The following is a 13477-nucleotide window of genomic DNA, read 5'->3' as shown; positions in this document are numbered from 1 at the left end:
TGCTTTTGCTGTGTCCCAGAGGTTTTGATAGGAAGTGTTTTCATTCTCGTTGCATTCTATGAATTTCTTTATTCCCTCCTTAATGTCTTCTGTAACTCAGTCTTTTTTGAGCAGGGTATTTTTCAGTTTCGAAGTATTTGATTTCTTTTCCCTGATTTTTCTGTTATTGATTTCCACTTTTATGGCCTTGTGGTCTGAGAAGATGCTTTGTAATATTTTGATGTTTTGGATTCTGCAAAGGTTTGTTTTATGACCTAATATGTGATCTATTCTAGAGAATGTTCCATGTGCACTAGAAAAAAAAGTATACTTTGCAGCTGTTGGGTGGAGTGTTCTGTATAAGTCTGTGAGGTCAAGTTGGTTGATTGTAGCAAGTAGGTCTTCTGTGTCTCTATCGAGCTTCTTACTGGAAGTCCTATCCTTCTCCGAAAGTGGTGTGTTGAAGTCTCCTACTATAATTGTGGAGGTGTCTATCTCACTTTTCAGTTCTGTTAAAGTTTGTTTTATGTATCTTACAGCCCTGTCATTGGGTGCGTAAATATTTAATTTGGTTCTATCTTCCTGATCAATTGTCCCTTTAATCATTCTGTAGTGTCCTTCTTTATCCTTTGTGGTGGATTTAACTTTAAAGTCTATTTCATCAGAAATTAATATTGCTACTCCTGCTCTTTTTTGATTGTTTTGTTGCTTGATGTATTTTTTTCCATCCTTTGAGTTTTAGTTTGTTTATGTCTCTAAGTCTAAGGTGTGTCTCTTATAGGCAGCATATAGACGGATCGTGTTTCTTTATCCAGTCTGAGACTCGTCTCTTTATTGGTGCATTTAGTCCATTTACATTAAGTGTAATTATAGATAAGTATGTGTTTAGTGCTGTCATTTTGATGCCTTTTTGTGTGTGTTGTTGACAATTTCATTTTTCCACGTACTTTTTTGTGCCGAGATGTTTTTCTTTGTAAATTGTGTGTTCCTCATTTTCATAGTAGTTGAATTTATGTTTGCTGAGTCGTTATGTCTTTCTTGGTTTTTATTTTGAGTTATGGAATTTTTAGACCTCTTTGTGGTTACCTTAATATTTACCCCTATTTTTCTAGGTAAAAACCTAACTTCTATCATCCTATATCGCCTTGTTTTCGTCTCCATATGGCAGTTCTATGCCTCCTGCATTCAGTCCCTTTTTTTGATTATTGTGATCTTTTACATAATGACTTCAATGTTCCCTGTTTTGAGCATTTTTTTCTTTTTAAAATTGATCTTAATTTGTTTTTGTGATTTTCCTATTTGAGTTGATATCAGGATGTTCTGTTCTGTGACCTTGTGTTGTGTTGGTACCTGATATTACTGATTTTCTGACCAAACAATTTCCTTTAGTATTTCTTGTAGCTTTGGTTTGGTTTTTGCAAATTCTCTAAGCTTGTGTTTATCTGTAAATGTTTTAATTTCACCTTCATATTTGAGAGAGAGTTTTGCTGGATATATGATCCTTGGCTGGCAGTGTTTCTCCTTCAGTGCTCTATATATGTCATCCCATTGCCTTCTTGACTGCATGGTTTCTGCTGAGTAGTCTGAACTTATTCTTTTTTTTTTTAATAACTTTTATTAAGCTTCAAGTGAACGTTTACAAATCCAATCAGTCTGTCACATATAAGTTTATATACATCTCACTCCCTACTCCCACTTGCTCTCTCCCTCTTGAGTCAGCCCTTTCAGTCTCTCCTTTCTTGACAATTTTGCCGGCTTCCCTCTCTCTCTATCCTCCCATCCCCGCTCCAGACAAGAGTTGCCAACACAATCTCAAGTGTCCACCTGATATAATTAGCTCACTCTTCATCAGCGTCTCTCTCCCACCCGCTGACCAGTCCCTTTCATTTCTGATGAGTTGTCTTCGGGGATGGTTCCTGTCCTGTGTCAACTGAAGGTCTGGGGAGCATGGCCGCCCGGATTCCTCCAGTCTCAGTCAGACCATTAAGTTTGGTCTTTTTATGAGAATTTGGGGTCTGTATCCCACTGATCTCCTGCTCCCTCAGGGGTCCTCTGCCGTGCTCCCTGTCAGGGCAGTCATCGATTGTGGCTGGGCACCAACTAGTTCTTCTGGTCTCAGGATGATGTAGGTCTCTGGTTCATGTGGCCCTTTCTGTCTCTTGGGCTCTTAGTTGTCGTGTGACCTTGGTGTTCTTCATTTTCCTTTGCTCCAGGTGGGTTGAGACCAATTGCTGCATCTTAGATGGCCGCTTGTTAGCATTTAAGACCCCAGAAGCCACATTTCAAAGTGGGATGCAGAATGATTTCATAATAGAATTATTTTGCCAATTGACTTAGAAGTCCCCTTAAACCGTGTTCCCCAGACCCCCGCACTTGCTCCGCTGACCTTTGAAGCATTCATTTTATCCCGGAAACTTCTTTGCTTTTGGTCCGGTCCAATTGAGCTGACCTTCCATGTATTGAGTGTTGTCTTTCCCTTCACCTAAAGCAGTTCTTATCTACTGATTAATCAATAAAAAACCCTCTCCCACCCTCCCTCCCTCCCCCCCTCGTAACCACAAAAGTATGTGTTCTTCTCAGGTTTACTGTTTCTCAAGATCTTATAATAGTGGTCTTATACAATATTTGTCCTTTTGCCTCTGACTCATTTCGCTCAGCATAATGCCTTCCAGGTTCCTCCATGTTATGAAATGTTTCAGAGATTCGTCACTGTTCTTTATCGATGCGTAGTATTCCATTGTGTGAATATACCACAATTTATTTACCCATTCATCCGTTGATGGACACCTTGGTTGCTTCCAGCTTTTTGCTATTGTAAACAGAGCTGCAATAAACATGGGTGTGCATATATCTGTTTGTATGAAGGCTCTTGTATCTCTAGGGTATATTCCTAGAAGTGGGATTTCTGGATTGTATGGTAGTTCTATTTCTAACTTTTTAAGAAAACGCCAGATAGATTTCCAAAGTGGTTGTACCATTTTACATTCCCACCAGCAGTGTATGAGAGTTCCAATCTCTCCGCAGCCTCTCCAACATTTATTATTTTGTGTTTTTTGGATTAATGCCAGCCTTGCTGGTGTGAGATGGAATCTCATCGTATGAACTTATTCTTATTGATTCTCCTTTGTAGGAGTCCTTTCTTTTATCTCTGGCTGCTTTTAAAATTTTCTCTTTATCTTTGATTTTGGAAAATTTGATGGTAATATGTCTTGGTGATTTTCTTTTTGGATCAATCTTGTATGGGGTTCGGTGAGCCCCATACAAGATTGATATCCTTTTGTCTTTCATGATGTCAGGGAAGTTTTCTGCCAACAGATCTTCAACTATTCTCTCTGTATTTTCTGTTATCCCTCCTTGTTCTGGAACTCCAATCACACGCAAGTTATTCTTCTTGATAGAGTCCCACATGATTTTTAGAGTTTCTTCATTTTTTTAAATTCTTTTTTCTGATTTTTCTTCAACTATATTGGTGTCAATTGCCTTAACCTCCAACTCTCCCACTGTGCATTCCAATTGATCGATTCTGTTCCTCTGACTCCTATTGGGTTGTCTAATTCTGTAATTTTACTGTTAATCTTTTGGATTTCTGAATGCTTTCTCTCTATGGATTCTTGCAGCTTATTAATTTTTCCACTATGTTCTTGAAAAATCTTTTTGATTTCTTCAACTGCTTTATCAGTGTGTTCCTTGGCTTTTTCTCTAGATTGCCTTATTTCATTTCTGAGGTCCTCCCTGGTGTCTTGAAGCATTCTGTAAATTAGTTTTTTATATTCTGTATCTGGCAATTCCGGGATTGTATCTTCATTTGGGAAAGATTTTGATTCTTTAATTTGGGGAGTTGTAGCAGCAATCCTGGTCTGCTTCTTTATGTGGTTTGATATCGACTGCTGTCTCTGAGCCATCTATAAGATATTGCTATGATTTATTTTATATTTGCTCACTGAGTCTTATCTTGTTTTATTTTCTTTCAATATACTTAGATGGGCTACTTGATTGCACTGTCTTGATTGTGGTAGCCTTTGAATCACTTATGTCCTATTACCAGCTGGTTTGGGCTGTTGCCAGATATATAAGCCTAAGAGTCCATTCACTGTTCTTGAGTGGAATCTGATTTTCCGTCACCAAGTGTGTGGTGTAAACTGTCACCTATTCACTTAGAGGAGTAGTGGTGATAGTTGTGTACACCAGATTCTAGTAGCAGCAGGGGGTCACACTCCAGGGGGGGCAGGATGCTGACAGGCTTCCCCCAAGTACCAGTGAGGTACATGTGTCTCTATTCCTAAAGCACTTTGGTGGGTGGGCTCTGCAGCTGTACCTTAGGCACCCAATGCATGTACCTCTACAGATTGGTAGGTGTCACTATCCTCAGACCCCTATGGCAGGAGGCTAGGTGGTTTGGGTGGAGCTTTAGCCCTCAGGTCCGTGTTGTGGGTCAGTGAGGGCTCTGTTTAATAGGCAGCGATATCAGACCCAGGAAACTTGTCTTTCCAGTAATCTGCTAAAACAATTATAGTCAGATCACTATCAGAATTGCCTTTGCATTATAATAGCCACCTTGTTGCCTGTAGGGATGAAAGCCCAAGACTGTGGATCTCACATGCTTGGCTGGAGCTGGTTCTGTATTTTTAGTCCAATTTTGGGAAGTCAGGAAAGGTTTCTTGGTCCCTGGGTTTTTTATAGGTGTTTCTCTCAGGCCAGGAGAATGGGTTAGGAAAAGACAAAAAAAAAAAAAAAAACCGCAGAGCACTTCACTCTCTGGCCCAGGAAATTCCAATGTTAATGAAGCTGCCTGGGAAGCGGAGGGGAGGGATCAGATAGATAGGAGAGAGTAGCACCCAGAAATATAGACAAAGTTACTTATCTTGCTTGGTGATGACTATTTTATCTGAGATTCCCTAGGGGTGTGTAGCCTGTGTGCATTGGCTGGTTGAGATTGCCCCCAAGGGTCAGGCCCACATCCTGTGCTTGTGCTGTCTCAGAAGCTGTGGTCAGTTCCTCTGCTTCCTATCCAAAGCCCAGCACCAAGGTTCCCCAGCTGGGACGCTGCACTCCAGGCTCCAAAACCAGTCGCTACCTCCCGGTGACTTCTCCTCCTGTCAGCCATGTCACTGAGCTGCCTGCGTGCACTGGCTGGGCTTTCCCTGAGGTCATTTCTGGGGGCTAGGGCTGTGTCCTGTGTTTGCGCCGTCTCAGGATGCTGTGCTCAGCTCCCATGCACCTAGTCCAAAACCCGGCGCCAAGGTTTTCTGACTGGGATACTGGCTCCAGGCTCCAAAAACAGTTGCTGCTTCCCTGTGGTTGCTTGTTCTCTCGTTAGCCGCTTCAATGTGTAGCCTGCTTGTGCTGGTTGAGTCTCTATGGAGGTTACCCCAGAGGGCTAGGGGTTAGGGCTGTGTCCCGTGCCTGCCCTACCTCAGCAAGCCAGAATCAGCCCCGCCATTTGGCACCCGGGAACCGTGAGGGCTCAAGGCTGTGGTGCAGGTCGTCAGTTCCAGAAGCGGTCGCTGCTTCAGGGTGCAGCTTTTTGCTCCCCTGTCACTCAGGTCAACTCTTTAGATCTGTGTTTGATGGTCAGGGTTCATAGATTGTCATGTATGTGATCGATTCACTTGTTTTTCTGAGTCTTTGTTGCAAGAGGGATCCGAGGTAGCTTCTACCTAGTCAGCCATCTTGGCACCACCTTTGTTCCTTTTTTTTTTTTAATTGTGCTTTAGGTGAAAGTTTACAGAGCAAATTAGTTTCTCATTGAACAACTAATACACATATTGTTTTATGACTTTGGTTGCCAACCCCACAAAGTCTCAATGCTCTCTCTTTCTCAACCTTGGGTTCCCCATTTCCATTTGTCCAGCTTTCCTGTCCCCTCCTGCCTTCTAGTCTTTGCCCCTGTCCTGATGTGCCCATTTAGTCTCATATACATGGTCAAACTACATGTATTATTGATTGTTTTATAGTCCTGTCTAATCTTTGGCTGAAGGGTGAACCTCAGGAGTGACTTCAGTACCCAGTTAAAAGGATGTCAGGGGGCCATTTCTTGGAGTTTCTCCAGTCTCTGTCAGACCATTAAGTCTGTTTTTTTCTTTTTTGTGAGTTAGAATTTTTTTCTACATTTCTCTCCAGCTTTGTCCGGGACCCTCTATTGTGATTCTGTCAGAGCATTTGGTGCTGGTATCAGGACACCATCTAGTTTGCTGGAATCATTGTGGTGGAGGCTGTGACAGTTGTGGTCCATTAACCCTTTGGAATAACCTTTCTCTTGTGTCTTTGGTTTTCTTCATTCTGCCTTGCTCCAGACAGGGTGGGACCAGTAGATGTATCTTAGATGACCACTCACAAGATTTTAAGACCCCAGAGGCTGCTCACCAAAGTAGGATGTAAAACATTTTGTATATAAACTATGCACTGTGTGTGATGCCAGTTGAGCTAGATTTTCCTCAAGGATAGCTGTTCCACTTCAACCCTATCATAAACTGAAGTTCTATTCCCCCTCCCTTATTTGCTCGGTGATTGAATAACTGTATATCCTATATTACTAAAAGTAGCATTGCTGGGTAAAGGTATACTCTTTATTTATTAAAATTTTGATAAATAGCTTCAAAGTGTTCCACAAAGAGGCTACAGCCATTTATCCTTCTATGATAATCTGCAAGATTGTGTTATCTTGCAAACTTTTGCTAGCACTGAGAATTACTCATCTTTTAAATCTTTGTCAGTCTAGAAGATTAAAATTTTGAATTGAATTAAAATTATAAATTGTTCTGAGGAAAGCTCCATTTTTATAATATTTAGTCTTCCCTCATTAAAAATATGGCATATCTTCTCATGAAAAAAAATTCTGTGTGTGCATTTCTTAACCAATCTTTACAATTCACGGTTTTCTTTCTCTAGGATCTGTGTGTGTGTGTAACATAATTTTGAATTATCAGATTTTTTTTTAAACCTCTGTCACAAGAGTTTTTTTTGAATATTCTTGCACTAAGAACTCCTGATTTTTAAATATGTATTTTCTTACCAGTCATCTTACTTAATACTCTTGATAGTTCTAATAGCTGTTCAGCTGATTTACCTTGGTTTCTCAGGATAACTACCATATCATATAAAAGTAATGTTAATTCAATTTTCCTTTTCCATATTATACATTATTTGTTACTTTTCATATGTTGGCTAGATATTATGAGGAACTCCACTTATATTTTATTACTATGGGTAATGTTGACTAATATAAGCAAACAATAATAACCAGGTATTGTGGCAGGTGCAAGAATGCCATGGTTTAAAAAAATGAAAATTTGTTTTGCAGAATTTAAAATTGACTACTCATAATTTTATAGAGTAGTAACATTTTTAATAAATTAGACATGCATTTCAAATATTTTTTAATTATCTCCTTAGATATTTTGAGGAGTTAATTTTTTTCTCCCTTGAGAACTAGTGATGTGAACAATCATATAAGTAGATTTCTGAATGTTGGATTATCCTTGCATTTTTGGAAACAATTGCAATATTAATTTCATAATTATTTTGGTACACCATTGTTGTTAGGGAACATTGAGATGATTTTCAATCAGTAGAGATTCTATGTGACAGAATAGAACCACCCCATAGGATTTTCTAGGCTATAATCTTTATGGGAGCAGATCACCAGGTCTCGTGGGGGGAGGGCATGGTTGACAAACAAATGTAGAAGGCACACATTATTTGTGAAAAAATATGGTATTAAAAAAAAAGAAACAAGGAGAAGAGAAAGAGGAGGAGCTAGAGAAGAAAGATGAAAAATAGACTATAAATATCTCCAAATGCACAACACACACACAATTTGATTGCTTCTGTCTAAATCCCCTTATATCCTTAAAATTTTCCTGACTGTTCAATATTCAAAGTTGCATGTATATTTCCATACTTGAAAGATCTTGATTTTAATGGTAGGGCAATTTGAAGAAAAAAAAAAATGAAAGTGAAAAAAGCAGAAATATTGGGGTTGTTTCTGTCTCTGTTCATTTATATACCTTCTGAGTAAGAGGATAATTTCCTCATTTCAAAACTGTTATACACTTTCAGTTTTTAAATGTTATTTTTCTAATTGTTTTTTAATTTAAAATGCCACTTGTCATACACTATCTCATTTAATCTCTTAAAACCCGTTAATTGATTAATATACTTTCCAAATTACACAGATGAAATTAAGATTCAAAAGCTTAAAGTAAATTGCTTGAAGTTACATATCTGGTAAACACAGCTGAAATTGGATCTCAAATCCATATCTTCTAATCTCATTTCCTACACATGTACACATGGATAAAAATTATAAATGACCACTGTGTTCAAAGGGCTCCCCATTCCTGAGATATGCATAAATATCTAAGTGTAATTACCTTTGACCTAAGTACCAATAAATAATAGTGTTAATAAGTGAATTCACACCAGCTGATAAAAGCAGAACCAATATTATATAAATAACCAGAAATATGATTTTATTGAGAGTGTTTCCCATGAAAATTGTAAACATAAGAGTTAATTAGAAATTAATTTACTAAAAGTTTTCCAATTATGAATTTATTTCATGGAAGAATGTGAACACGAATGATAAAAAACAAAGCTCTAATATCTTTATATTGTATTATTGATTAGCCATGGTCATTTATTCACATGATTTTAATTTCTTCCTCTCAATTGGCAGCTATTACTTCTCATATGTTATAAATTATGGACATGTTATGAATGTTAAGCCAAACAAATAGAATTAGGTACATAAATTGTCAAAACAGAGATTATATAATCAATTTCCCAATTTAATATAACTGCCTGCAATATTTTGAAGTATATATAAACTTTTTTTTTTTTTTTATATATAAACAGTTCTCATTTAATCTGTCGGATAATTGAGAACTAGCTCTCTACTGTTTGCAACTTTTTACTTTCTTTCCTTGATATCTTGTAGTTTTATTGCTTTGGGAATTTAGTGAATGAAAAGTAACTTAAAAAACCCAAGTTGTCTTTATTATACTGTTAGTTGGACTAAAAAATATATTTTCATCTGCAAAATTAGTAACATATCCAATTTGATTTTCAATTTATCTCTTTTATACATCAACTTTTTGTAAGATGTTCTTTAACAATATTCTATCATACTTAGCATATCATTATGTGGATCAGAGGGAGCTGAAGGCAAGTCATGTAATAAGGGCAAACAAATGGCTCTTTATGTGCATGTCGTACTCGACACAGGTTCAATCTCTTGCAAGAGTGTTAAGGGATTGTCTAAATTCAGTGGATATGTGTGTTAGCATATATGGGTTTGCAAAAATATATTTAAAAAATGTAGTGTTAAGTTACATGTGAAATAATTTGATTTAAAATGTTGTTAGCAGTTGCTTCATTATAAAACGGGGTTTGCTCTGTGTTGCATTTTCCCAGAATGCTGACTGCTACAATGTTAAGCAACAATTAGTTTTAAAAATGTTGTTGTTGTTGTTGTTAGGTGCCATCAAGTCAGCTCCGACTCATAGCGACCCTATGCACAACAGAACAAAACACCGCCCGGTCCTGAGCCAGCCTTACAATTGCGGTTATGCTTGAGCTCATTGTTGCAGCCACTGTGTCAATCCACCTCGTTGAGGACCTTCCTCTTTTCCGCTGACCCTGTACTCTTCCAAGCATGATGTCCTTCTCCAGGGACTGATCCCTCCTGCCAACATGTCCAAAGTATGTAAGATGCAGTCTCGCCACCCTTGCCTCTAAGGAGAATTCTGGCTGCACTTCTTCCAAAACAGATTTGTTCATTCTTTTGGCAGTCCACGGTATATTCAATATTCTCCACCAACACCACAATTCAAAGGCGCCAGCTCTTCTTCGGTCTTCCTTATTTATTTTCCAGCTTTCATATGCATAAGATGTGATTGAAAATACCACGGCTTGGGTCAGGCGCACCTTAGTCTTCAGGGTGACCTCTTTGCTCTTCAACACTTTGAAGAGGTCCTTTGCAGCAGATTTACCCAATGCAATGAGTCTTTTGATTTCTTGACTGCTGCTTCCGTGGCTGTTGATTGTGGATCCAAGTAAAATGAAATCCTTGACAACTTCAATCTTTTCTCCATTTATCATGATGTTGCTCATTGGTCCAGTTGTGAGGATTTTTGTTTTCTTTATGTTGAGGTGTAATCCATACTGAAGGCTGTGGTCTTTGATCTTCATTAGTAAGTGCTTCAAGTCCTCTTCACTTTCAGCAAGCGAGGTTGTGTCATCTGCATAATGCAGGTTGTTAATGAGTCTTCCTCCAATCCTGATGCCCCGTTCTTCTTCATATAGTCCAGCTTCTCAGATTATTTGTTCAGCATACAGATTGAATAGGTATGGAGAAAGAACACAACCGTGACGCACATCTTTCCTGACTTTAAACCAATCAATATCCCCTTGTTCTGTCCTAACAACTGCCTCTTGATCTATGTAAAGGTTCCTCATGAGCACAATTAAGTGTTCTGGAATTCCCATTCTTCGCAGTGTTATCCATAGTTTGTTATGATCCACACAGTCAAATGCCTTTGCATAACCAATGAAACACAGGTAAATATCCTTCTGGTTTTCTCTGCTTTCAGCCAGGATCCATGTGACATCAGCAATGATATCCCTGGTTCCACGTCCTCTTCTGAAACCAGCCTGAATTTCTGGCAGTTCCCTGTCGATATACTGCTGCAGCCATGTTTGAATGATCTTCAGCAAAATTTTGCTTGCATGTGATATTAATGATATTGTTCTATAATTTCCACATTTGGTTGGATCACCTTTCTTGGGAATAGGCATAAATATGGATCTCTTCCAGTCATTTGACCAGGAAGCTGTCTTCTATATTTCTTGGCATAGACGAGTGAGCACCTCCAGTGCTGCATCTGTTTGTTGAAACATCTCAATTGATATACCATCAATTCCTGAAGCCTTGTTTCTTGCCAATGTCTTCAGAGCAGCTTGGACTTCTTCCTTCAGTACCATCGGCTCCTGATCATATGCCACCTCTTGAAATGGTTGAATATCGACTGATTCTTTTTGGTATAATGACTCTGTGTATTCCTTCTATCTTTTTTTTTTTTTTTTTTTTTATGCTTCCTGCATCGTTTAATATTTTCCCCATGGAATACTTCACTTTTGCAACTCAAGGCTTGAATTTTTTCTTCAGTTCTTTCAGCTTGAGAAACACCAAGCATGTTCTTCCCTTTTGGTTTTCCATCTCCAGCTCTTTGTATATGTCATTATAATACTTTACTTTGTCTTCTCAAGAGGCCCTTTGAAATCTTCTGTTCAGTTCTTTTACTTCATCAATTCTTCCTTTTGCTTTAGCTGCTCGACCCTCAAGAGCAAGTTTCAGAGTCTCCTCTGACATCCACCTTGGTCTTTTCTTTCTTTCCTGTCTTTTCAGTGACCTCTTGCTTTCTTCATGGATGATGTCCTTGATGTCATTCCACAACTCGTCTGGTCTTTGGTCACTAATGTTCAGTGCATCACATCTATTCTTGAGATGTTCTCTCAATTCAGGTGGGATATACTCAAGGTCATGTTTTGGCTCTCGTGGACTTGCTCTGATTTTCTTCAGTTTCAGCTTGAACTTGCATATGAGCAATTGATGGTCTGTTCCACAGTCGACCCCTGGCCTTGTTCTGACTGATGATATCAAGCTTTTCCATCGTCTCTTTCCACAAAAGTAGTCAATTTGATTTCTGTGTGTTCCATCTGGCAAGGTCCATGTGTATAGTCGCAGTTTATGTTGGTGAAAGAAGGTATTCGCAATGAAGAAGTTGTCGGTCTTGCAAAATTCTATCATTCGATCTCTGGCATTGTTTCTATCACCAAGGCCATATTTTCCAACTATTGGTCCTTCTTCTTTGCTTCCAACTTTTGCATTCCAATTGCCAGTAATTATCAATGCATCTTGATTGCATGTTCCATCAATTTCAGAGGGCAGCAGCTGATAAAAATCTTCTATTTCTTCACGTTTGACCCTAGTGGTTGGTGCGTAAATTTGAATAATAGTCGTATTAAGTGGTCTTCCTTGTTGGTGTATGGATATTATCCTATCACTGACAGCATTGTACTTCAGGAAAGATCTTGAAATGTTCTTTTTGATGATGAATGCAACACCATTCCTCTTCGAGTTGTCATTTCCAGCAAAGTAGACTATATGATTGTCCGATTCAAAATGGCCAATACCAGTCCGTGTCAGCTCACTAATGCCTAGGATGTTGATGTTTATGGATTCCATTTCATTTTTGATGATGTCCAATTTTCCTAGATTCTTACTTCGTACATTCCATGTTCCAATTATTAATGGATGTTTGCAGCTGTTTCTTCTCATTTTGAGTCTGCCACATCAGCAAATGAAGGTCCCGAAAGCTTTACTCCATCCACATCATTAAGGTTGACTCTACTTCGAGGAGGCAGCTCTTCCCCAGTCATCTTTTGAGCGCCTTCCAACCTGGGGGGCTCATCTTCCAGCACTATATCAGACAATGTTCCGCTGCTATTCATAAGGTTTTCACTGGCTAATGCTTTTCAGAAGTAGACTGCCGGGTCCTTCTTCCTAGTCTGTCTTAGTCTGGAAGCTCAGCTGAAACCTGTCCTCCATGGGTGACCCTGCTGGTATCTGAATACTGGTGGCATAGCTTCCAGCATCACAGCAACACACAAGCCCCCACAGTACGACAAACTGACAAAATTCAAAATGTATTCAAATATACTTCAAAAACAAAATAAAATGCAATGTGCATTTTTATCTAGGAACATTTATTAACATGATAAAAAATAAAAATGTGCTAGATATGATTTCTTAAGTGCTTTTTTCATTATTTTGGGAGATAAATTAAATCACTATTTATTATTCTTAAATCTATTTTTTTATTGTGCTTTAAGTGAAAGTTTACAAATCAAGTTAATCTCTCATACAAAAACCTATATACACCTTGCTATATACTAGAATATATTTTTATATATTCCTAGTTGCTCTCCATCTAACGAGACAGCACACTCCTAGCCTCCACTCTCTATTTTCGTGTCCATTCGGCCATCTTCTGACCCCCTCTGCCCTTTCATATCTTCTCCAGACAGGAGCTGCCCACATAGTCTCATGTGTCCACTTTAGCTAAGAAGCTCACTCTTCACCAGTATCATTTTCTATCCTGTAGACCGGTCCAACCCCTGTCTGAAGAGTTGGCTTTAGAAATGATTCCTGTCTTGGGCTAACAGAAGACCTGGGGACCATGACCTCCAGGGTCCTTCTAGTCTCAGTCAGACCATTAAGTCTGGTCTTTTTGCAGGAATTTGAGGTCTGCAACCCACTGCTCTCCTACTCCCTCAGCGGTTCTCTGTTGTGTTCCCTGTCAGGACAGTCATCATTTGTAGCCGGGCACCATCTAGTTCTTCTGGTCTCAGGCTGATGTAGTCTCTGCTTTATGTGGCCATTTCTGTCTCTTAGGCTCATAATTACCTTGTGTCTTTGGTGTTCTTCATTCTCCAT

This window comes from Loxodonta africana, chromosome 6 (genome assembly GCF_030014295.1).
Source record: "Loxodonta africana isolate mLoxAfr1 chromosome 6, mLoxAfr1.hap2, whole genome shotgun sequence".
NCBI lineage: Eukaryota > Metazoa > Chordata > Mammalia > Proboscidea > Elephantidae > Loxodonta > Loxodonta africana.
This window is presented reverse-complemented; position numbering follows the sequence as displayed.